The sequence below is a fragment of the Bufo gargarizans genome, chromosome 4, assembly GCF_014858855.1.
Source record: "Bufo gargarizans isolate SCDJY-AF-19 chromosome 4, ASM1485885v1, whole genome shotgun sequence".
In the NCBI taxonomy this organism is placed as follows: Eukaryota; Metazoa; Chordata; class Amphibia; order Anura; family Bufonidae; genus Bufo; species Bufo gargarizans.
The window spans coordinates 365,131,373-365,152,887 of record NC_058083.1 but is presented as its reverse complement, the minus strand read 5'-3'; positions in this window follow the sequence as shown (position 1 = coordinate 365,152,887).

Genomic DNA, 21,515 nt, shown 5'->3' with positions numbered 1-21,515 from the left:
TTCTCATATTAAAATATAACTTCTAATACAAAAGAGCTATAAGATTTTTTTAATGCAAAAGTTCTTGGAAGTTCGCTATGTGACATGGTAATTATGTAAATGAGAGGGTTGGTACGAGTGAGCGCCAGCTATCCTGAGGGAAACTTCGGAGGGAACCAGCTACTAGATGGTTCAATTAGTCTTTTGACCCTATACCCAGGTCGGACGACCGATTTGCTCGTCAGGACCGCTGCGGACCTCCACCAGAGTTTCCTCTGGCTTCGCCCTGCCCAGGCATAGTTCACCATCTTTCGGGTCCTATCGCGCACTCATGCTCTACCTCCCCGTGGTGTGCACGCCTCTGGTTTTTGGAGCCCGGGGTCGGGATCCCACCTCAGCCAAGGCGCCCAGGCCCTCACCTTCATTGCGCCAACAGGGTTTTGCAGCGACGCCGGGGGCCGCTACCGGCCTAACACCGTCCGCGGGCTGGGCCTCGATTAGAAGGACTTGGGCCCGTGCGAGCGACGCCGGGGTAGGTCCGGTATCCCGTACGCCACATTTCCCAGGGATTCGGTGCTGGGCTCTACCCTCTTCACTCGCCGTTACTGAGTTAGTTTATTTTCCTCCGCTTAGTAATATGCTTAAATTCAGCGGGTCGCCACGTCTGATCTGAGGTCTGAGACGGAAAAAAGGAGGCATCGAGGAGAGTGGGCGAGCGCGGCGGCCCGGCCCCCCGCGACAGGCAGCCCTGTGTCGCCACATTCAGCCTGAACCTTACATCCACACCAGAGAGGGGCACGGGGCCTCTCGGAAGCCCTCCCACCTTCGCCCCCGGCACCCCACTTCCTACCTCCTCCCCGGATGAAGAGGAGGCGGAGGTCTCATCCAAAGTGAGATACCGGTTGGAGAGCTCAAGAGGGGAGCCAGTTACGCCTTCCCTGGCTACTTTGGTCGGGCTATTTTTCTTTTTTGAGAACCGTTTCCGTCTGATGTAGGACCCAGTCTCACTACCCTCTGCTGCGCTTTCATAGTGTGAAGACTGGGTCCCATCGGCCCGGTCTAGTCTCTTCGACTTCCGCACTTAGCTCCCTGTCCCCTAGGGTCTCCCAACTACGGGATCCCGCCGCTTGGGGAGGGGCAGACATCACCCCATTTTGGTGGGGTTCCTTCTGTTCCCTCTCCGCCTGGCGCCTCTCCCTCAGCCTCTGCCGGGACGGACCGCTCTTGGTCTTCACTGACCCCTTAACTCGACTGTCTCCGCCAGGACCCGCCTCAGGCGAAGAGACCTCCCGGCCCTTTCCTGCATGAGCTCGGGCCGCATTGACCTCAGAGAAGGGACAGCGGCTAAATGGGTGTCCGAGCACACCACACAAGTTGCATCTAATCTCCTTACAAGATGCGGCAAGGTGACCTGTCCCTCATAACAACGCGCACTTCTACACTTGGCAGCTGCCGCTGAAGTGTGAAGGGCTGCCGTACTTGTGACAGAGCTTAGGCTGCCCCCTGTAGAAAACAAGAATCCTATCCAGCCCGATCAAGGCAGAGGATGGAATGTGGGAAACCGTACTTCCCAGACATTTCAACTTCACATTGAAAGTCCAGGCTCCCGACCAAATGCCAAATTCGTCCAGGTTTTTGGATGGTACACCCTGGACGTCACCGTACCTGCTAAGCCAGGTCAGAATATCAACACAAGAAAGTGATTTGTTACGGGTCAAAACAGTCACCTTCTTGACGTTGTTCTGCCGGGTTATCGCCTGGGCAAAAAACCCCTTCCAGTCCGGTAAGTTCTTCACCAGCTCAATACCCGGACCAGAAAAGCTCTAGGCCCTCCGGCCGGGCAAAGCTGATGTCGAACTCCTTGGAACCATAGGGATGTATCAGGGCGAAGATGTCAGCCACCCTGAAACCCATCCCAAGCAGGAGCTCCACCACCCTTTTCCTTGTAGGGCAGGCATCATTGCTTCTCCACTTGAGACAGACTACATTCCGTCTGGTCCCAGGGCCGGTTGTGGGCAGGGACCAGGTGGTCTCGCCCCCCCTTTCCTCTCGGAAAGCTCGCAGGCCGTGCCTGTCTATCCATAAGGATAGGTCCACCTTCTCACCCTCTACTGATCATTGAACTCTCCCCACTTCTGAGGGCCTCCAGGTGTCGCCGTTGCAAGTCACCAACCGCGACTCCCGGGAATGAGGAAGCCAACGAGGATAGCCCCTCCCCCCCACGGCCGCAGCCACACTGGCATAACTTCTGCCAGGTGTTACAGCCGCAGGAGGGGCAACCGAACCGGCCCTCCCCACTACACGAAAACCAGATGCCACACCGGATCCCTCCGAAGGGCGGACACCAGGAGCCGGAGGAGGAGGAGGAAACAAAGGGGGCGCGTCCAGTGGCAATGTACTCCGCCACATATTGTGGTGCAATTATACCCCTTTTGGAGGACCGGGGTACTGCAAACTCCTCCTTTTCAGCTACTCCGACTCCCAGTTCTTTTGCGCACAGGCGCTTGCTTGCCGTGCCCGCGAAATCACTTGCGGCACTAGGAGTGCGCCCGAAAGCACAGCCCGGAACCCCCCTGGCCACGCCCACATGCGCACCAACCGGAGGGGCCCCGGACGCGCCCCCGGACACACCCCCAACCGCACTTCCAGCCGCATCATCACAGGTAAGAGGAGGACCGCGCCCAGGAGCGCACCCGGACACGCCCCCGGCACCATCCCCACGTACAGGAACAACGCCGGGAACGCCCCGGACACGCCCACAGCCGCGCCCCCCGCCGCCGCATCTCCGCTCTCCGATCCCCGCCGCAAGCCGACAGCGGGGACCGAGGGAGCACCAACATGGGTGGGAGGAACGGCGATCCCGTCACACCGCCCCAGCGCCACCCTGCACACCGGGGCGGCGGACAGAACCGCCTCTATCACAGGGGCACGCTCCTGCACCAAGCCACTCCCCCCTCCCACAGGGGAGCGACCCACAGTGCCGGAGGCCCCCGATTGGTCACTATTTACAGTACATACAGTCCGATCTGGAACAACACTCGCTAATGCAGCACCTGACATTGAATTTTCAGTCCCTGCCAGGTGCGGTACAAAAACATATTTAATGTCAACTTTTTCTTTTTTCTTTTTTCCCGGACCACCATCTTCCAGTAGTTCGTCTCCAAAAGCGAAGCCCTGCAGCTCCATCGGCGATTCCAACATCCGAATCTCCTCTAGGAGCAATCCGCCACCATCACAGCTGCCTTCAAAGTCCTCATCGTCGGATGGGGGCAGCCCTGCTTGCTCAGCAGCTATGCTGCTGTACCCCTCCAGTACCGATAACTGAGAGTTCAGAGGGGGAGCTGGTGCAGGCTCAGGCAGGGACGACCGGGGAGTGACAGCTATGCCGGATGCAGGTGATTCACCCAGCACACTGCCCTCCTCCTCCTCCCCGCTATCCCCCCCACACCGCTCCCCTCTCCTTTCCTCCATGGCCAAAAACCTTGCCTCATTTAGTAGCTTCTCCTTGAAGGGACTGCTTTCAGAGATCAAAGCGTCCCTTTTGTCTCTAAATGCATTTATTTCAGCTTTTAGTTCCTTTATCCTTTGTGATACAGGGGGCCGTTTTTTACTGGACATGCTGTTTGCCCTGGCCCTCTGCAACCCAAGCTCCTGGCTCAGGATTTTGAGGTGCCGTCCAGGATCCTTAACCTCACGGAGGTGAAACGCCACACGGGAGCTGTAGGTGGGGGTGGACTCTCCCTTCCGCCGGGAACCCCAACCTACCTGGGACGGCACCTCCTCAGCCTCAGCAATTCTTGCAATCCTCCTTCCGGAAGTTCCAGGGTCCTCGGGGGGGACTTGGCTGCTGCTACCACGTCCGATCTTCCTCACCCCCTCGCCTCCACCACTCTGGGTACGTGCGCGGGATCCGCCTGACCGCGACCGGGGAGCAGGGTTCTTCTTCTTAGAAGTCATGGCCCAGGCCCCTGCCAAACTCCCTAGGGAGCGGCAGGGCCTGGGCTGGGGAGAGAGATGGAAAGCCTCCCCACAAGTCTGGTTCCGCCCAGGGGATTAAGATGTTGGAATTCTCCCTGGGCCCTTAACGAGGTGGAAGTCCAGGAGCTCCAAACAGCCACACCCTTCCTCCTCGCTTGCTGGAGCTGGAACTCTTTTTTATTATAAAAATACAAAACATAACAATAAATACATACAAAACATAAACGTAAACAAAGACAGCATTCCATCTGCCCCAGCCACACTCTCACACACATTCATACCTACAACTATGAACCTAAAGATTACACATATCATAAACTACACATAATAAATAAAACTTTCCTAGCCGGTTCGGCTGTAATCCTAAACAAATTAAAAAACACAACTTAAACCAAAAATAAGGCTACTCGCCATAACGAAAAATTTAGGCAACTTGCCCCTACAAACAAAGAAAACATTTTTATTTATTTTTTTCTCAACTTATCCTAACCTAAACTGTCCCTAACCATTCCCTATTCTAAACTAAGACCCTCAGGGCTGACCTCCGCCTCATTTCCTCAGCATGTCCGCATAGTCCGAGGCCAGCCCTACCTCCACCACCACCACCACCCACATCCAGCCCTCGCCCCATGTCCTCCCATGTCCGCGTAGTCCTGGACTGGATGCAGGCCTCCCCACACTTAAAAAAGTGCCCTCCCCTCTCCCTAGCCCACCCAACCTAACTAACTAACTAACCCCACTTACCCTATCCTCAACATAATATAATATATACACAATATATACAATATACCACACACAATAAACATCACTATAACTCACACATAACCACTCCCGAAGGACCAAGTTCAGCCTTTGCAAGCCTTTCAAAAACCATATACTTTATTCCAAAACTAAAATCTAAGGTGAGAGTATCAGCCCACCACCAGGAGGAGTACTACTAGACTACGGTACACTAAAAGCAAAGCCTCTCCAGAGGAGAGAGGCCCTACTGGTACCCAGTCTTTCGTACTCAAGAGAACGCACCTTCACCAGGTCCCCCAGAATGTTCCTACACACCTCATCCACTGGGAGGACTTTCTGCTTTGTTGAAACTAAACACCGTGCGTTCCACGTGTAGTACCTAACCACTATGCTAACTAAAAAACATGTGCACAGGTCCCTTCCACCCAGGTCTCTGAGCACTCCATAGGCCCACTGTCACCACCGCTCCCTCTTGCGTACCGCCCCTGCCTTTCTTAGTTCCGGGAATCGGGTTTGCCTCCTCTTCTGGAAGCCCTCCCACCTTCGCCCCCGGTACCCCACTTCTTACCTCCTCCCCGGATGAAGAGGAGGCGGAGATCTCATCCAAAGTGAGATACCGGTTGGAGAGCCCAAGAGGGGAGCCAGCTACGTCTTCCCTGGCTACTTTGGTCGGGCTCTTGATCTTTTTTGAGTACCGCTTCCGTCTGTTGGTATAGGACCCAGTCTCACTACCCTCTGCTGCGCTTTCGTAGTGCGAAGACTGGGTCCCATCGGCTCGTCTAGTCTCTTGATTTCCGCACTTAACTCCCTGTCCCCTAGGGTCTCCGAACTACGGGAGTCAGCCGCTTGGGGAGGGGCAGACATCACCCCATTGTGGTGGGGTTCCTTCCGCTCCCTCTCCGCCTGGCGTCTCTCCCTCCGCCTCTGCCGGGACGGACCGCTCTTGGTCATCACTGACCCCTCAACTCGACTGTCTCCGCCAGCACCCGCCTCAGCCGAAGGGACCTCCCGGCCCACTCCTGCGTGAGCTCGGGCCGCATTAACCTCTGAGAGGGGACAACGACTGAATGGGTGTCCGAGCACACCACACAGGTTGCACCTAATCTCCTTACAAGATGCGGCGAGGTGACCTGTCCCTCCACACAGCGAGCACTTCTGCACTTGGCAGCTGGCGCTGAAGTGTGAAGGGCTGCCGCACTTGTGACAGAGCTTAGGCTGCCCCCTGTAGAAGGCGAGAATTCTATCCCGGCCGATGAAGGCAGAGGATGGAATGTGGGAAACTGTACTTCCCAGACATTTCAACTTTATATTGAAAGTCCAGGCTCCCGACCAAATGCCAAATTCGTCCAGGTTTTTAGATGGTACACCCTGGATGTCGCCGTACCTGCTGAGCCAGGTCAGAATGTCAACGCAAGAAAGTGATTCGTTACGGGTCAAAACGGTCACTTTCTTGACGTTGTTCTGACGGGATATCGCCTGGGCGAAAAACCCCTTCCAATCCGGTGAGTTCTTCACCAGCTCATACCCGGACCAGAAAAGCTCTAGGCCCTCCGGCCGGGCAAAGCTGACGTCGAACTCCTTGGAACCATAGGGATGTATCAGGGCGAAGATGTCAACCACCCTGAAACCCATCCCAAGCAGGAGCTCCACCACCCTTTTTCTTGTAGGGCAGGCATCATTGCTTCTCCACTTGAGACAGACTACATTCCGTCTGGTCACAGGTCCGGTTGTGGGCAGGGACCAGGTGGTCTCGCCCCCCCTTTCCTCTCGGAAAGCCCGCAGGCCGTGCCTGTCTATCCATAAGGATAGGTCCACTTTCTCACCCTCTACTGTCATTGAACTCTCACCCCTTCTGAGAGCCTCCAGGAGTCGCCGCTGCAAGTCACCAACCGCGACTCCCGGAAATGAGGAAGCCAACGAGGACAGCCCCTTCCCCCCCCACGGCCGCAGCCACACTGGCATAACTTCTGCCAGGTGTTACGGCCGCAGGAGGGGCAACCGAACCGGCACCCCCCACTACAATACCACCAGATGCCACACCGGATCCCTCCGGAGGGCGGACACCAGGAGCCGCAGCCACCGCTTTTTCAGCGACGGTCCGCTGACCCCCAGCGTCCCTCCCACCTTTGGGACCAGATGCAGCACCTGCACCAACCCCCTTACCACCACCCTGCTCACATACACCCTTTCTTCCTGCTGGGACAGCTGGTGCAGCAGGTGGTTTAACAGCAGGTGTCATATTATTTTTATTTATCCTGCTATCTCTAACTTTTCCATCTTTGTTATTTACTTTATTATTATTACCCTTATTATTTGTACTGTACCCCCTGCCACCCTCGTTGCCACTGTCCAAGCCCCCCCCCCTGCCCTTAAGACCTGGGCTTTGACTACCACACTCCCCCCCTCCCCAGCACTTAATTCAGCGCTGGAGGAGGAGGCGGAGACAGAGGGGGCGTGTCCAGTGGCAATGTACCTGGCCACTTGTTCTGGCGCAATGACTCCTTTCTTGGTGGACCGAGGCGCCGCAGTCATATCTTCACCAGCAGCTCCGGCTCCCGGCTCTTCAATACGCAGGCGCTTGCTGCCTGCACCTTTACTCCCAGCTTCAGGGTTGCCTCCAGAAGCACGGCCAGGCACCCCCCCGGCCACGCCCATATGCGTGTCGATAGGAGGATGCCCGGACGCACCTCCAGACACACACCCGGCGCCTCCGGCCACGCCCCCGCTCCGTCCGCCGCCGCCTCCTTTGATCCCCGCCGCACGTTTGCAGCTGCAGGCGGGGACCCAGTGCTATCACCGCCCTGTGTAGGAGGGACGGTGACCCCATCATCACACCGTTTCAGCACCACCCTACACACCGGGACTTCAGGCAGGGCGGTAACCAGAGCGGCAGACGGGGCGGCCGACAGAGCGATGGGCGGGGCCTCCCGATTTTCCTGCCCACCCCCTCCACTTTCAATACGTGGCTGCTGGTTACCTCTTTCTGCTGACACCTCCTCCCTGCCTCCGCATGCAAGGACGGCGTCCGGCGCCATTTTGGGCTGCACAATCTCCCCGCTCCTCCGCTCAGACACCACCCCAGATGCCGAGACAGGGAGTTTAGCGGGATACACGCCTGGTGAAGACTTTTCAGCCTCCACCAAGCGTGTATAGATCAAACGAGTCTGGATGTTTTCTTGTTTCTTCTTCTTCTTTTTTTTTTTCTTCTTGCTGCCACTCTCGTCCTCGTCCAGCAGGTCCTCTCCAAATGCAAACCCTGAAGGTCCACTGCAGGCGATTCCAGCAACCATATCTCTCTCAACAGACCGCCTTCCTCACTACTGCCCTCCATGTCTGATGTCTCATCCGAAGATGGTAATGCAGGTAGGTGTACTGGTTCCTGCTCCGGCGGAATGCCACTGCATACCTCCGTTATTGGGGTTACCGGGAGGGCTGGTTCAGACTGCACGGTTTGGGGACCTGCCTGGGATGCCTGAGATTCGGAGTCTATTTCCAACTCCTCCTCCTCGCTCTCCGCACCCCCGCACGGCTCCCCTCTCCTTACAGCCTCCATCTCCCTGAACCGATCCCCATTTTCAAGTTTTTCCCTGAAGGGACCACTTCCCTCCAGTAAATGTTCCTGCTGCCTCAAAGAGGCCTCTAGGTCCTCTTTCAGGACCCTAATTTGTTCTTTGAGGGGGGGCCTCTTTGATCTAGAGGAGATGGTGGACCTGGCCCTCGTCTCCTTCAATTCTTTCCTCACAGCTTTGAGGTGCCGTCCCAGCTCATCATATTCCCGTAGGTGGGCCGCTACACGGGAGCTGTAGGTGAGGGTGCTTTCTCCCTCCCACCGGGACCCCCATCCTACCTGGGACGACACCTCTCGGCCTCCTGCTGGTAGATTCTTCCTTCCTGACGTCCTTGGGTCCTCAGGGGGGACTTGGCTACCACCGCGTCCAGTTCTTTTTCGCCCCCTCGCCGCCATTGTTCAGGGTCGGTATCCATACGTCCATACTCCCCTCCGACCCAAGCCGGGGAGCAGGGGCACCCTTGCGGGACGACATGGCCGCAGGACCCTGCCAGCTCCCTAGGGAGAGGCAGGGCCTGGGCTGGGGAGAGGTGGTAGAGAACTCCCCACAAGTCTGGAACTCCTCCTGGGGAGCAGATGACAGGAAACTCCCCAGAGAGGCCTGTGCTTTGGAAGATCAGGAGCTCAGTGAAAACACTTCCTTCTACCGCGGCTGCTGGCACCAGACTTGCCCTCCAATAGATCCTCGTTAAAGGATTTAAAGTGTACTCATTCCAATTACAGGGCCTCGAAAGAGTCCTTTTATTGTTATTTTTCGTCACTACCTGCCCGAGTCGGGAGTGGGTAATTTGCGCGCTTGCTGCCTTCCTTGGATGTGGTAGACGTTTCTCAGGCTCCCTCTCTGGAATCGAACCCTGATTCCCCGTTACCCGTGGTCACCATGGTAGGCGCAGAAAGTACCATCGAAAGTTGATAGGGCAGACATCCGAATGGATCGTCGCCGTCACGGGGACGTGCGATCGGCCCGAGGTTATCTAGAGTCACCAAAGCGGCCGGGGAGAGCGGCGACGGGCGGGAATCGGGGAGGCCGAGACCAACCCCCTGCCCAGGGCCCCAGAATTGGTTTTGGTCTGATAAATGCACGCATCCCTGGGGGTCAGCGCTCGTCGGCATGTATTAGCTCTAGAATTGCCACAGTTATCCAAGTAACGGTTGGAGCGATCAAAGGAACCATAACTGATTTAATGAGCCATTCGCAGTTTCACTGTACCGGCCGTGTGTACTTACACGTGCATGGCTTAATCTTTGAGACAAGCATATGCTACTGGCAGGATCAACCAGGTAGGCGACGGAGCGAGGAGGGGGCATTCCGGAGAAAGCCACCCCCTGTGGAGAGGGAGGAGGAGGCGGAAGGAAAGATCCGGAGTCTGACCAAACACCCCTGAAGGGCGCCGCGCCGACCAAGCCGAGCCGGCCCTCTTCCTCCCCTTCCTAGCCGCTGACAGCAGAGGAGCAGACGAGGGCGGTGGGGGTGAGAGGGAAGGAGGTGGCGGAGGAGGAAGAAGCCCCCAGGGCCGAGGCCCGGGGACAGGTCACCTGCCTCTCGGGCTCCTTGTCTACCCGTTTCAACCCTGTAGTCTCTCTTCTCTTGCAAACGCAGGGCTATGCGGCGCGGATGATACAAAGCCCCGGCGGCCTGCCCCCGCTGGCGAGGTCGCTCGGAAGGCGCGAGTTCACCCCGCCGTGGGGTCGCCATCAAGTGGATCGCGCGGCCACACTGGCCGGCCAGCGATGGGGAGCCCGACAACAGCAGAGAAGGTACGCAGCCGCCGCGCAGGGGGACACCGCGGAGATGGAACGGCCCGGGTTACTGGGGAGCGGCAGAGGGCAGACACCCAATGCATCCCTTAGGCCCAAAATGAATCGGGTGACTGGGGAGCGGCGGAGGGCATACGACCCAAGCGTCACTTAGGCCCAGGAGGCTGTCCTCTCGTGGTGAGACCGCACGACTTCAGACGCCTTTTCCTTGGAAGCCCGGGCGTACGGGTGTCGACCGCAAAGAAGACACGCAGCCGCCGCGCAGCGGGCAAAGAGCAACCGACCCTGGTTACTGGGGAGCGGCAGAGGGCAGACACCCCACGCATCCGTTAGGCCCAAAATAAATTGGGTCGCTGGGGAGCGGCGGAGGGCGTACGACCCGCGCGTCACTTAGGCCCAGGAGGCTGTCCTCCCGTGGTGAGACCGCACGACTTCAAACGCATTTTCCCTGCCCGTTAGGGTGTCGACCGCAGAGAAGACGTGCCTCCAACGCACGGGGAACGCCGCGGGGTCGGAACGAACCCGGGTTACTGGGGAGAGGCAGAGGGCAGACACCCCACGCATCCCTTAGGCCCAAAATGAATCGGGTGACTGGGGAACGGCGGAGGACGTACGACCCAAGCATCCCTTAGGCCCGGGACCACACGGTTTCAAACACATTTTTCTGCCCGTTCGGATATTAGGGTATCGACCGCAGAGAAGATGTGCCGCCACGCAGGGCACACCACAGGGATGGAAACGACTCGGGTTACTGGGGAGAGGCAGAGGGCAGACACCCTAAGCATCCCTTAGGCCCAAAATAATTTGGGTCGCTGGGGAGCGGCGGAGGGCATACGACCCACGCGTCCCTTAGGCCCGGGAGGTCCTCCCGTGGTGAGACCGTATGACTTCAGACACCTTTTTCTGCCCGTTCGGAGCGAGCTTGACAGGACAGCCAGAGGGGTTCCCCAAGCACCCACGTGTGAGGGGACCACCACGAGCGCCACAACATCGCAGCGTCTAACCCGGACTAGAAGGGAGAGAGGACACGCTCGCCATATGCCGACGGGACTCCAAAGTACGGCCGAGCGAGGGTCCCTACCCGCCGGGTCACGACATTCCAAATCGATCGAGGGAGGAGGAGGTTCAAACAGACGAGAAGATCCGAGGGTGGAGAAAGCAGTGGGAGGAACTCCTGCCCAGCCCCTGGAACTGCTGGTTGGATAAAATATCCAGATTCATTCTCATAGCGGTCCTCTCGCTCAAACCGACAGATTCTACCTTCTCTGCCGGCGGGAGGAGTGAGGAACTTCTGCCCAGGCCCCTGAACTGCTTGGTGGGATTCACCCACCCAGTTCTCTCCCCAGGGCCTCTCTACCTTCTTCCGCGAGGTGTTGGAAAGGGGGCCCCCCTCGCGTGTCACACCACCCCTGTGACCGAGGTGTGGCGCACCAGCCTGCCCAGCCCCTGGAACTGCTGGTCGGATAAAATATCCAGATTCATTCTCATAGCGGTTCTCTCGCTCAAACCGACAGATTCTACCTTCTCTGCCGGCGGGAGGAGTGAGGAACTCCTGCCCAGGCCCCTGAACTGCTTGGTGGGATTCACCCACCCAGTTCTCTCCCCAGGGCCTCTCTACCTTCTTCCGCGAGGTGTTGGAAAGGGGGCCCCCCTCGCGTGTCACACCACCCCTGTGACCGAGGTGTGGCGCACCAGCCTGCCCAGCCCCTGGAACTGCTGGTCGGATAAAAAATCCAAATCCGTTCTCATAGCGGTCCTCTCGCTCAAACCGACAGATTCTACCTTCTCTGCCGGCGGGAGGAGTGAGGAACTCCTGCCCAGGCCCCTGAACTGCTTGGTGCGATTCATCCACCCAGTTCTCTCCCCAGGGCCTCTCTACCTTCTTCCGCAAGGTGTTGGAAAGGGGGGCCCCCTCGCGTGTCACACCACCCCTGTAACCGAGGTGTGGTGCACCAGCCTGCCCAGCCCCTGGAACTGCTGGTCGGATAAAAAAATCAAAATTCAAAGTCCGGTCGAGCGAGGGTCCCTACCCGCCGGGTCACGACATGCCAAATCGATCAAGGGTGGAGGAGACACAACACACAGACATAAGATCAGAGTGTGGAGAAAGCACCTCTTCAAATTGACAGAGTCTACCTTCTATGCCAGCGGGAGGAGTGAGGGACTCCTGACCATGCCCCTGGAACTGATGGTGGGATGAGGCCACGCAGTTCGCCCCCTGAGGCCTATCTCCCTTCTTCCAAGAGGTGTGCGAGACTTGACTCCAAGGTCTGGATACACCACATATGGAACCAGCAGAGGCCTGTTGCCATGCCCAGGTATCTGGAACTGATAGTGGGATGAGGCCACCCAGTTCTCCCCCAGGGAATCTCTACCTTCTTCCGCAAGGTGTTGGAAAGGGGGGCCCCCTCGCTTCTCACATCACCTCTATGACCGGGGTGAGGCGAATCATCATGCCCAGGCTCTGGAACTGATGGTCGGGGGCGACAGTCAGATTCGTTCTCAGAGCGGTCCTCTCGCTCAAACCGACAGATTCTACCTTCTCTGCCGGCGGGAGGAGTGAGGAACTCCTGCCCAGGCCCCTGAACTGCTCGGTAGGATTCACCCACCCAGTTCTCTCCCCAGGGCCTCTCTACCTTCTTCCGCGAGGTGTTGGAAAGGGGACCCCCTCGCGTGTCATGCCACCCCTGTGACCGAGGTGTGGCGCACCAGCCTGCCCAGCCCCTGGAACTGCTGGTCGGATAAAAAATCCAAATCCGTTCTCATAGCGGTCCTCTCGCTCAAATCGGCAGATTCTACCTTCTCTGCCGGCGGGAGGAGTGATGGACTCCTGCCCAGGCCCCTGAACTGCTCAGTGGGATGCGCCCACCCAGTTCGCTCCCCGAGGCATCTCTACCTTCTTCCGCAAGGTGTTGGAAAGGGGGGCTCCCTCGCGTCTCACATCACCTCTTTGACCGGGGTGAGGCGAATCATCATGCCCAGGCTCTGGAACTGATGGGCGTGTGCGACAGTCAGATTCGTTCTCATAGCCGGTCCTCTCGCTCAAAACGGCAGATTCTACCTTCTCTGCCGGCGGGAGGAGTGAGGGACTCCTGCCCAGGCCCCTGGAACTGATGGTGGGATGAGGCCACCCAGTTCGCCCCCCAGGGCATCTCTACCTTCTTCCGAGAGGTGTGCGAGACTTGACTCCAAGGTCACGATACACCACCTCTGTGAACCAGCAGAGGCCTGTCATCATGCCCAGCCTCTGGAACTGATGACCTGAGCCAACTTCATTTGAGATAGAAAAATAGTTTATTTAATTTACACATACATATTAATCACTGCTACTTGAAGTGTTGGGCAGACATCCCATCTCCCTCTCCCCCATGTTTATTTTATCCTGGGGGGCAGCGGCAGCTGGGGTCCGGCCCGCATCACTACCACAAGATCTCTTCACCAGCTTGTAACCATGACATATGTCATCCAGCACTTTCTCTCGGTAGTGCCTGTCCGCCGTGGAGTTTGCGTGTGCCAAGTACTTTGCAAACAGAGACTTTTCAGGATCGGTGTATCTTGCAAGCGTCCATGTTTCACAAACCTTCCTGACCACCTGACTGGAGATATCGTGGAGGTTATATCTGGTAACGAAGGGGAGAATTAGCTGAAGATCCGGGCAACAAAGAGACAGAGAGCGGGGATGACTGCTTGGGCACTACTCACTTTGATTGGTAGCTCTTGATGTCTCTTGAAACAGTATTTCGCTCAGTTCCCACTGATGAAAGGAAGAATTTAGCCATGGGATCGTATTCGTCACTTCTGGTTAGCAATGGCCGGACTGTTTCATAGTAGGCCTGAAACCACTGAGGAGAGAACAAGGGTACAAAATGTTTAAATAGAAGGGGATGGGAGCTGAATAACACCCGGGAACCAGCAAAGGGCCATCTGCTCACACTCACCGACTCTTCATCATTATCAAGTGCGAAAGCAGCAACTTGTTGAGTAGAGGTCTTATGAGTTCTTACACCGATCACACATAGTTTTTCACCTTCGTACTCATGGTGAATCCTCTCATCCCACTCTCCCACCTGCAAGGAGAAGACATGAGAAGACCTCCAATGTATTCACTGAGGAAAATAAATTGTCAGATGACATGCAGAATGCAAAAATAAATTCCCCATTAAAAGTGTCCTGTCTGACCCAGGAAGAAGTACATCAGCGACTTAAAAAGATTAAAATAGACAAATCGCCAGGACCGGATGACATACACCCCCGTATCCTAAAGGAATTAAGTAATGTCATAGCCAGACCCTTATTTCTGATATTTGCAGACTCTATACTGACAGGGAATGTCCCACAGGATTGGCGCATGGCATATGTGGTGCCAATATTCAAAAAGGGGCCAAAAACAGAGCCTGGAAACTATAGGCCGGTAAGTTTAACATCTGTTGTGGGTAAACTGTTTGAAGGTTTTCTGAGAGATGCTATATTAGAGCATCTCAACAGAAATAAGCAAATAACGCCATATCAGCATGGCTTCGTGAGGGATCGGTCATGTCAGACTAATTTAATCAGTTTCTATGAGGAGGTAAGTTCTAGACTTGACAGCGGCGAATCAATGGATGTCGTATATCTGGACTTCTCCAAAGCATTTGACACTGTACCACATAAAAGGTTAGTATATAAAATGAGAATGCTCGGACTGGGAGAAAACATCTGTATGTGGGTAAGTAACTGGCTCAGTGATAGAAAACAGAGGGTGGTTATTAACGGTACACACTCAGATTGGGTCACTGTCACTAGTGGGGTACCTCAGGGGTCAGTATTGGGCCCTATTCTCTTCAATATATTTATTAATGATCTTGTAGAAGGCTTGCATAGTAAAGTATCAATTTTCGCAGATGACACTAAACTGTGTAAAGTAATTTACACTGATGAGGACAGTATACTGTATATATACTACAGAGTACAGTATACTGTATATATACACTACAGAGGACAGTATACTGTATATATACTACAGAGGACAGTATACTACTACAGAGGTATCTGGATAGACTGGAGGCTTGGGCAGATAAGTGGCAGATGGGGTTTAACACTGATAAATGTAAAGTTATGCACATGGGAAGGAAAAATGCAAGTCAACCGTACATACTAAATGGTAAAACACTCGGTAACACTGACATGGAAAAGGATCTAGGAATTTTAATAAACAGCAAACTAAGCTGCAAAAACCAGTGTCAGGCAGCTGCTGCCAAGGCCAACAAGATAATGGGTTGCATCAGAAGGGGCATAGATTCCCGTGATAAGAACATAGTCCTACCACTTTACAAATCGCTAGTCAGACCGCACATGGAGTACTGTGTACAGTTCTGGGCTCCTGTAAACAAGACAGACATAGCATAGCTGGAGAAGGTCCAGAGGAGGGCATCTAAAGTAATAACTGGAATGGGGCAACTACAGTACCCTGAAAGATTTTTAAAATTAGGGTTATTCACTTTAGAAAAAAGACGACTGAGGGCAGATCTAATTAATATGTATAAATATATCAGGGGTCAGTACAGAGATCTATCCCGTCATCTATTTATTCCCAGGACGGTGACTGTGACGAGGGGACATCCTCTGCGTCTGGAGGAAAGAAGGTTTGTACACAAACATAGAAAAGGATTCTTTACGGTAAGAGCAGTGAGACTATGGAACTCTCTGCCTGAGGAGGTGGTGATGGTGAGTACAATAAAGGAATTCAAGAGGGCCCTGGACGTATTTCTGGAGTGTAATAATATTACAGGCTATAGCTACTAGAAAGGAGTCTTCCTCTGGATCAACTTGCGGGATAACAGGCCGAACTGGATGGACAAATGTCTTTTTTCGGCCTTATGTACTATGTTACTATGAATGGTGAAAAAGAACCCCACATACTGTACCAGAAAAGCGACTTACAGTCATGTTTTGGACTACCCCCGGTCGCTGAAGATGCTTTAACACAAGAAGGCACTCTAGGTAGAGGATAATTTCAGTTTGCTGATAGGAGGTTGCACAGTTGGCCCGGGTTTGGGCTATGCACTCCAAGAACATGCTCTTGGCGTCCATGAGGACTGCTCGGCATTCGGACGGGCTGGGTAATTTTTGGCTCAAGGCTGCGTACCTAAGACAAGGAGAGAAAGAAGAGAAAGAAGACCAGAGAAGTTAGGTACTCACAAACACGGAGTGGGATGGACCAACAAATGACTCCACCATCCCAGCCCTACCCCTGGCTCCACATTCGTCTCTTGAGAGCCGCTTGGACAGGATCTTTTGGATGTCCTCGGTTGCGATGAGGAAGAACTTGCACTTTTTGTACAGGTCAGGCTGCCTGATGGAAAGGTTGGTTGAGCGCATATTGTACTTTACGAACCGTCGAATACGCTGGATGCAATTTAAGCGAGTCTGGTGAGAGAGATTGACTTCTAAGAGCTTGTCAAAGTAAGATCGTCCCTTCTCAATGTCGTTGACAAAGTCCAGGCAGGCACATTGTGGATTCATAAAGTATAGGAACCGGGCAACCGTATCCACATCCTGCCCATGATTGCTCAGGCCCAGCGTAGACTTAAGGTAATGGGCGTAAGGCTTCAACAGAGGATCCCCAGAGGGATGACGGTTGTACAGCCCAGCGTCCTGCATCCTCTTCCGTGCAGCACCTTTCCCTGTGGTTTTAAAAGTCCTAGATACAGGGGAAGAGGTTGATGACAAAAGAAAACAGTCACGGTGCAACCAGGAAAGTCAAGGTTCATCACCGAGGGTCGTGTACCCCCCTGGGAGTGCATTGAAAGAAATTATCATTGATTTCTTCTGGAGACTCAGCTGAGGAGAATAGGTCCATGGTTAATGAAGGGGTCACATCCACCTCCACTCCTGAAGGGGCTAGATCCACCTCCACTAGACTCAGGGTTACTGAGGAACACTCCTCCACTGGGCTCACGGTTACTGGAAAAACCTCCACCACCACTGGGTTCTGAGCTCCAAAAGAACCCTCCTCCGGGCTCACGGTTCCCGAAGAAACATCCACCACTGGGATCATGGTTCCTGAAGAAACCTCCACCACCGGGTTCACGGTTACTGGAGCACCCTTGTCCTCCCCTAGGCTCAGGGTTATTAAGTCCCCATCCTCCCAATCACTGCTAAGCTGGCAAACAGTTCCATGATCATTGGGGGTGGAAGATGAAAGCTGCTGGCTGGCCTGGGGAGGAGGACCAGACATCAAACTGGAAGCACTATAGAGAGAAGTATAAGGTATGCAAGTTAAAAGAAGGGTGTTCTGGAGGGAAACACAGGTTCACCAGACATAACAGCACCTTACTAGGGAGAAGGGGGCTTATCGATGATGGTAAACCCTCTGTCTTCCAGGAACTGTACAATGTCCTCAGTGGATTGAAGGGAGGCGACCTGATTGTAGCTGATGGTGGTACCACGGCTGGCAATGTTTTTCAGGGTGGTCTTGGAAGTTAACAGACTGGATTGGATCTCATCATCTGTGCGAAGTCTCATGCAGCATCTCCTCAAGTGCGTGGATAGGTCTCTGTACACTTTGTGACAGATGGCACAGGTGAGCGCAGTCCGGTTGTGACTTGGAAGAGAGATAAAATTACAATATAAGCATGGGTATGACAAATCACACACGCCGGCTTAGTGCTACTTCATGGAACTGCTGGCGGGATGCGCCCACCCAGTTCACCCACGGTGCCTCTATACCTTCTTCCGCAAGGTTTGAGAGACAGGGATCCCTCATTGGCACGACACACCACCTCTGTGACCGGGGATAGGGGTGACCCAACATGCCCAGCCGCTGGAACTGCTGGATGGGTGCACCTGATAGGTGCATGCTCATTCACGTTCTCTCAAAACAACATAGTCTGCCCTTCTCTTTGCCAGCGGGAGGAGTGAGAGACTCCTGCCTAGGCCCCTGGAACTGCTGGTGGGATGAGACCACGCAGTTCACCCCCAGGGCCTATTTACCTCCTCACATGAGGTGTGGGAGACAGGGTACATTCGAATTCCCTCACCCTTGTACTGACAGGCACCTCAGACCATGGAGCCACCAGCGGTCTGACTGAAACAAGCTGAGCAGTGGCCTGAGGGACACGGTGTCCCGGGGGAATCTGCAGACTGGTTTTGGGGTGCACTTGGCAGCCCATAGCCTTTGCAGGACACTCGGCCAGCAGCCATTCAGCCGGCTGCCCCGGCAGACGCTCGCATGGCGACCGCCTGGCTGGCAACCCAGAGACCTCGTCGGACACTCGCATGGCGGCCGTGTGGCTGCCTGCATGGAGGCTTCGGCGGACACCGACATGACAGCCCCTGGGCTGCTACCCACACAGGCTTCGGTGGACAGTCGCCATGCAGCCCCGAGGCCTCGGCGGACACTCGAATGGCAGCCGACAGTGCTCGGTGAAAACTCGCCCCAGCAGCTCCTCTGCAACCCACCCAGCAGAGAGGGTTATTATCCAAGGGTACAACTCACGGTATGCCTCTTTCATGGCTGATAGGTGTCTGTTTCGGGGACGGGTACATGGAGCGGAGCAAGCGAAGCGCAGTCTGCAATCCTCCAGGTGTTACCTCAGAAATGACACGCCTACGCAACAGCTGCATCTGTCCGCCCGGGCACGCGGGAACTCGGCAGCCAATGGGCTGACGGCTGGAGTGATTGGAAGCACCTGATGCAGGTCAGGGTCCGAATTATTAGATAGGTTAGATTATTAGGTAAAAGATTCAAGATACAGTTAGGTTTTAGTGCAGGGATCTGTGTAGGGCATATAGGTATCGGGAGTTAGGGACTTGAAAACACATATTGATATAGATTAATAGATTAGATTAGTGTTTAGGGCTATTTAGGACAGATTTTAGGTTAGGTCAGTTAGGGATTTAGGGAAAATTTTGTGTCTTTCTGTCTGTCCTTGTTAAAAAGTTTTGTTTTAATAGTTTTTTGTTTGACTGTCTTTGTGTTTCTTTGTTAGTTTATTTAAAAAAATATATTTGGGGGGGGTTTAGCTTTGTTACATCTGTTTTGTCTTTGCGTCTGATTGTCCGCGTTTTTAGTGTTTTACAGTTAGAAAAAAAAAAAAGTTTGGTTATTTCTGTTTAGATTTGTTACATCTGTCTTGTCTTTGCGTCTGATTGTCCGCGTTTTTTCTGTTTTATAGTTAGGAAAAAAAAAAGTTTAGTTTTTTGTTCAGCTTAGTTACATTTGTCTTGTATTTCCGTTTGATTGTCTCCGTTTTTCTTTGTTAGTTTTATAAAACAAAAAAAAAGGTTTAGTTTGTTCTGTGTTTGTGTCTGATTGTCTGCGTGTTTCTGTGTTTGTCTTAGTTTGTCATAAAAAACAAAAAAAAGTTTTATATTTTCTTAGAATTAGTTTGGTTTTTAAGTTAGGGGTTTTATTTTAGGTTTATTACTTTCATTTATTTATTTTTATTTTTTTACATAAATGTTTTTTTTCACACACGTCCCTACTCCAATAAAGTTTGACCAAAAACACATTTTAAATTAGTTTAATAAATAAACTAAAAAAATATGAGTGCACGGGGCCGTGCAGGCAGCCGCGGTGGTGCCAATAGAGGAGTCATTTCCGATGCTGGACCGCTGCCAGCACTGGGCCGCTCCTCCAGTCACGGACAGGCAGGGGCAGGTGGCAGGGGTGTCCGCCTGATCCGTGACTTCTTTGGTTTTAGCAGTCGTCCAAGGGCCATACATTCTCAGGACGCCGAGACAGTGATGGCTTTGGTGGCTGACTCCAGTGCCACGGAGTCCTCAGCCCCAGTTCACAGCAGCAGCAGTAGCGGCAGATCTACGCCTCCTGTACAAGCAACCCCCACTTCCACAGAATTGTCCCCGCTCATGTTTGAAGACGAGGACACTGAGCTGGACTTTCTGGGGGAGGCTATGCAGGAGGCTGAATTACAGTTCAGCCCTCAAGATGGGCAGGACTTTTTGGAAGGAATGGGGGTAACGAGGAGGAGGAGGGGGTAACTATACATACCCCTTTGAAATCCCTTCCAACAGGTGCGGGTGGTTTGAAAAACACCAAACCCGCACCTAGTCAGACTCAGGTGTCAGCGAGGGGACAGCGGATCCCAGTCAGGGGCTCCATGTTAGCTGTTCCCCTCAGTCCACCACAGTTTGGCACCGGGTCTGACATTGCAGATGAGGAGGAGGGTGACACTGAATGGGTGCCACCTACTTTGGTAGGTGACAGCAGCACTGAAGAAGGTAGGCACCCGAGGCAAACGGCGCGCCAGGTCTCCAGGGAGCCCATTGGCAGGGGCTCTACTGTTGAGAGTAGCAGGCAGCAGCAGTATGCTCCACCTGTGCACACCGAGCCCCAACAGGTGCAAGTCAGCACCACCACATCGGACAGGAGGTTGGTGCGGAAGTCGCCTGTTTGGGCTTTCTTCACCCTGGCAACAGATGATGTTACTGTTGCCATTTGTAACCTCTGCCATGCCAGGGTGAGGAGAGGGAGGTCAGTTGCTTGGCTGGGTACCACAGCCCTGAACCAGCACATGCGACTGAACCACTGGCGGGAGTGTGAACAGAGTAAGAGTGGTAGAAGCAGCAGCGCCACCGGCAGTGTGCAGGGGACAGCAGCTCCTGCCACTGTACAGAAGCTCCCCCTCTCTCATGCTACTCCCCAGATTCCCACCCCCCAGCTCCCTCTAGTAGAGGTATTGGTACCGGCAGCCATCCCTCTGCAACCAGTGCACCCTCCTCTATCTCCTCCTCTGCCGTCCGGCGCCAGCCATCAGTTGCTGATGCTTTTGAACGCACCGCGCCCTATGCCCCAGGGGACCGACGTGTGCGTTCACTCAATGGGCTCCTGGCAAGGGTTATTGCCCAACATCTGCTTCCGTACAATCTGGTTGACAGCAACCCATTTAGGCAGATGTTGGAGCAGGCCCAACCCAGATGGCGTGTCCCCAGCCGCCATTACTTTGCCAGGACTGGCGTCCCTGCCCTACACCAGCACCTTGTGCAAAATGTATCCCTGTCGCTGGATCATGCTGTCAGCGACAGGGTGCATCTCACAATGGATGCTTGAACCAGCAGGCATGGGCAGGGTCGATACCTAAGTTTTACAGCCCATTGGGTTTCCCTCCGAGGCGCCGGGGAGGGAACGGCGGCATCTGAGTTTGTGGTGCCGCCCCAGGGGTGTCCATGGGAGAAATGCTCCTCTCCCGCAAGCCACTGTCTCCACGGTTGCTGAGCCCCCAAGCAAGCGTCCCCGTAGCTACGCAAGTGTGGGGCACGTCCGCTGCCAGGCTGTGCTCCAGCTTGTGAGCTTGGGGGAACGGAGACACACTGGACCTGATGTTCTGTCCGCACTACAGGCTCAGGTCCAGAAGTGGCTGACACCCCGAAGTCTCCAGGCAGGTATGGTTGTCTGTGACAACGGCAGCAACCTACTCGCCGCCCTTCAGGCTGGCAGTCTCACACACGTGCCCTGCATGGCACATGTCCTCAACCTTGTGGTTCAGAAATT